Consider the following 5,178-nt stretch of genomic DNA (forward strand, 5'->3'; position numbering starts at 1 on the left):
CTAATTTAAACTCATTCTCAAAATAAATTTTAGCTAATCGTGAAAATAGAAATCTTGTTTTTCAACTTCTAAAATGAATTTTAGGAGTTTCCGAATTTCTTAATTCGGCCTATGTGCTTAAAGAGACGGCCTGAATACAGAAATTCGTCGATTTCTATTGTTATAGTTATTCGAAAACTAGAGAAAACCGACAATGCACAACTGAAAAATTTCAACGGTGAAATCCGATTCCACCGCTGCCACAATTTTTGTTACGTACGGTTAAAATGGTTAACCAAGACACATGATTATTTTTGCGTTTTCGACTCACGGGTTGTATGATTGGACTTCGGCACTATGGCTTTAGCACTTTTCTGTTAAATTGGAATTTATTCAACAAAAATGATTATGTACTTGTGTTGTTGTATGCATGTGAGTAAATGATTACTTGGATGATACATTACCAATGTTACTTATGCTTGAAAAGAGCAGAATTAATACTAAAGTAAATTAATACTTAATTTTCTTTAAGATATAGTATAATACACTTTTCCTTATTTTCTTTTGATGGGAGTGTACGTCACTTTCGAAAAGTAGAATAGGAAAAGGTATCAAACGAACTAAATCGCGTATGACGGGCTAGAATAATCAATCGGCGGGAGCTACCGCTCTTACTGTCGGAAAAAATCTGCGAGGTAGCGTCCGGCGGATGTGACAGGAATTTGCTGACCTGCAAGATATAGTTCCTTGTTCCCATCTTTTCTTTTTATAATTTCATACTGAATTAGTTTCTCTTGACTTTTCGTTTTTTTTCTGTTATTTTCACTATCCAGAGATATTAAAGCTTTATAATTTTTTCCTTATTTCTCCCTGTTAAAGTTGTTTTATTAAATAGGAATTAATTGTTTTATTCACACGCACACGTGCACACCATGCATACTTCTGCTTCTCAGCCATTTCTAATTCGGTCCAAGATTTACGATTTTGTGTATCTCTAATGTACTTTCCAAGAATAGATAAACATAGAATTCAATTATCTTTAATCACCACTTGATTTTCTGAAATCGTTTACATGTTTTCATCGACTAATTTACCTTAGCATTGCAAAAAACTAAACCATTTGAGCTTGTCCATTATTAATAATGTGTCTGACCCATGAAACAACTATTTCAGAAATCTCTGGATTCTCACGTACCATAACAGGAACCTCAACTAGAAGATCATCATTTGGCTCTTTCTTTTTAGCACCCTCAGCATAATTATAAGTAATAGATTGGTTCTCGAGTGTTATGTTGGTATTTGTAACATCTTTATTTTCAAGTTTTGCAGTTCAGGAATATTCATTTCGTTTATAGTCCCTGCTTTTAAGAGATTTACGCTTTTTATCACAAGCCGACAAGTACTTCGAACAATTGTAATCCTTTTAGGAAGGTCTGAAAATTATATGTTTACAATTCACAAACATGTAAATTTATATCCTCAAAAATTCACATACTCAAAATGAAATTAAAATTTTATAATACCAACCCAACGAAAAAAAAAGAATTTGCTAAATTTGTGCCTTTTTATTTAAGGGGTTTGTTATAGATGATTTTTTTCATTAATATAAACTACGCATACATGTATTTAAATAATTATAAACAATGAATGAATAAAGAATTTCATTAAGTATTGACAATTTGGAAACTTTTTATGTTTATTTTTTTAAAGCTCTATTATAAGTTATAATAAATATTTGTAATCTTTCTTAAGGAATTTTTTCAATTAACAATTCATTTAAATTAATAGAAACCATGTAGGTAAATAAAATAAATATTAAAAATAAAAAGCGAAATTAACATACCATGAACATTACACTTCTATCTGGACCTAATTTCTGCCTTCCAAATTATGTCACTTTCCCAAAGCTGCTTTTCACAAACTGCATGTCTATATTGTAAAATGATGTCAAATAATGTCATCTCTCAGTATAGCCTCTTTCCAACATTTAATTTCTTTTGGATCTATTGGGACAAGGAAAAAATGACCCTTCTTCGAATTGATTGTATAGCCTAACGTACAGCCCGGAGCGACACGTTTTAATCCCATGATTTCGCACACATAATTCTAACAAACCTTCAAAACAATTAATAATTTACTTGGATCCAACTTCTTATCATTTAAATTGCCAACTTGATACATTTCTCTCATATAAATGACTTTCAATAGGATATTTACCGTTTTCGCCAATATATAACAATGAAAAAACAGATTTATTTGAACTATGTTACCCCTCCGGATTCTAAGAGAGCAGAGAGAGTAGGGACGATGCACAGGGCAAGCTACGGGTACATAGAGACACAATGTGGCTCTAATAGTGTTATAGTACCATCTTCGTTATTTCTATGGTATTGATCTAATGGCCGTCTTGCCATACTAGAGTTTGTTGTGGAAAATCATGAGTGTAAGATCTAATAGAACTTCTTACTCTTTACCACTCAATGTTTCAATGCTACAAAGCCTAATATAGTCGTTCAATATCTGAAAACGAAGATCATTTACGTGTTTGAATTCTTGGCACAATTGATGGTAATATCACGACAAAGAAGGAAGAAAAGCGGGCGAAATATCATGAACTTGTTTTCGAGCTGAGCAGGCTGTACCAAAGCTACAAAGTCCATCTTTTAGTTTTCATAATAAGCTGCCTTGAAGGTATGAAAGCTTCATTTCTTAGCCAACATAACAAAATCCCGGCTTGCTAGCGTCAGGCTTAGTCCATTGCGAATCAGATGCAAAAGGCTGTTCTTCTGGGATCACTTTATCTGGTCCGTCAACACTGTTCATAACATCCTACAAAGATTTCTATCTCTAAAAAGTATCTAGTGGTGAAATCTTCATCTCCAAATATGCCATCTGCTGCGTAAGGTCATCCGCGGCTAGAGACTGGACTCTGTCAGTATTGGTGATTTTAAGGAACCATGATCGTAGCTTCTGGAGTGTAAATCTCCTTATAAATTAAATGCACTATGTTTTTATGTTTATTGAATATTACTGTAGGGATGGAAATATCTACTACAGTCTTGGAAATGTTTCTGAGTTATCTATGTTTAATTTTACAATAGTTGGCTGCTTTAGTTGAAGGCGGTTGAAAAGGGGTTCTTTAAATGTACTAGGAGTGATTTGTTTGATATGTTAAATACTATTTCGAGGATCAGGATATGAACTAGAATAATGGAAAGATGTTTGATTTGTCTATTTTTAATTTTTTTGTGCTTTACCGGAAGTCACCTAAACAGAGTTCGTTAAATGTACTGGGGGTGGTCTTTTCGGTCGTTAAATATTGTTGCAGGTTTGGGAATATTTAATGTATTCCTGGCAAGGTTTGTGGAGTGATTTTTTTTTATTTGTGATTTTTTTTGTGGATTCAGTCAGGGATTCAAAGAAGTGTATGGACAGTTTTGGATATATCCAATTATTTCGCATAAGTTAAAAATAATTTTGCTAAAAACTAAACTCAGTATAAAAACGTATCAAACGATAATGAGGCTACAAAGACATAATGTCAAAATTATGTGATAATGATATCTTATACAGAAAAGAACGAAAATAAATTTAACGAAACTTTCGTTATGTTCCATTTTCGTTTCTTCCTAAATAAAACTTTAATAAACATAATTTTGCTGTTTTTAAAAGGTTTTTAATCTATTCAAGAAAATTTTACAGAATTTAAAGATAATTGCATAGATTTCAAGAGATTTACGCTAAACTCGAGGGATTTCTACTGAATTCAGTACACCTAATTTAAGAGAATTCTCGATATGTTTAAATAGATTTTTAGAGAATTCTACTGAACTTAAGATAGTTCTACTAAATTTTTTTTTGTCTAGTGTGAAGGTAATGCTGCCTTATTCAAGATAATTCTTGAATTAGAGAGAATTATTAAGAATTTGAGATAAATTGGCTAAATTCTAGAGAATTCTGCCGAACGAAAAGAATTCTACTGAATTTAAGAGAATTCTGCTGAATTCCAGAAAATTTGTCTGATCTCAAGAAAGTTCTTCTGATTTCCAGATAATTCTTCAGAATACAGGATAATTCTACAAAATTCATGAGAATGTAGACTAATTTTTTTGCTTGGGGGAAAACATATTTTTGAATTTCTGTATCTCATAGAAGTGTGAAGCTGCATTAGAGAGCCACGACCTACTGAAAAAATGAACGAAGTGGAAATTATACAAACTGAACTTCTTTATGCTCTCACTCTTGTCGGTGGTACATAGGCTGTCGGCCACGTAACACGTGCTTCTGACTGATTAATCTTTAATTATTAAATACTGTTTAGTTATTAACTTCTGCAAAAGTATTGTTCCAATATTGGAACACTCTGTATTTCTTAAACAGAAATATACAAGTGAAAACAGGCCAAATTTTAAGAAATATAAATATATAAGAATATAAAAGGAATAAGGTTATGTGGCATTCTATTCTTGGGACTCTAATAAGGGGATTATTCTGCTAACCCAAGTTTTGACGATTTTTTAACGTTTTATCACAAATTCTGACTTTCAAATAATAGTAAATAGTTATTTGTGTTATAAGTGCATAAACTAGGTAATTGTAACGAGTGTGATGCTTATAGCATGAGCCTCAGATAACTGCTGCATTCGCAATGCACATAATAGTTTCTATCGCCAAGAAAGTACTTCTAGTTCAAAAGTATTTTTAATAATCATCACACAATTACAAAAAATTCTCTTTTTGGAATTGGTCTGCCCTAATATTTGACGGAATAGCTCTTTTTCATCTTAAATTATCATCAGTTTTAAATACAGTATTTTCAACGAAATATCCTTAAAAAATCTATACAAACATGACCTTCAAAAAGCTCTGGGAGAACAAATTAGGATAGAATGAGGCATTCTGTCCATTGATTAGATTCGGGATTCGACGTAATTTGGACCTACCAAAACACTCATGAATTCGAAAAATTCCACAAACCGGATTTAATTCTTGACACATCCTAATAATTTCAAATTTCTTTGAATCTTTTTTCGTTCACTCAGTACTTTACACACGGTGTTGAAAAGAGTCACTTTTTCCTCTCGTGATAGAATGCACTGAAATATGGGCGAATCTCCCAAGTAAAAAAAAAGCGAGAAGTACTGAATAAGAACAGTCGCAATGCTGCTCACGTATTGTTTAACAATAGGTTAAACTATT

The 5,178-nt window shown here is 32.1% G+C and overlaps 1 protein-coding gene across 3 annotated transcripts in view; it reads left to right on the forward strand.

Annotated features, from left to right (window-relative positions):
• Positions 1-5,178, forward strand: part of LOC117166855 (regulator of nonsense transcripts 3A) — a 418,318-nt gene that overhangs the window by 249,762 nt on the left and 163,378 nt on the right. The gene's annotated exons all lie outside the window — the stretch shown is intronic.

The sequence above is a fragment of the Belonocnema kinseyi genome, chromosome 2 (assembly GCF_010883055.1).
Source record: "Belonocnema kinseyi isolate 2016_QV_RU_SX_M_011 chromosome 2, B_treatae_v1, whole genome shotgun sequence".
NCBI lineage: Eukaryota > Metazoa > Arthropoda > Insecta > Hymenoptera > Cynipidae > Belonocnema > Belonocnema kinseyi.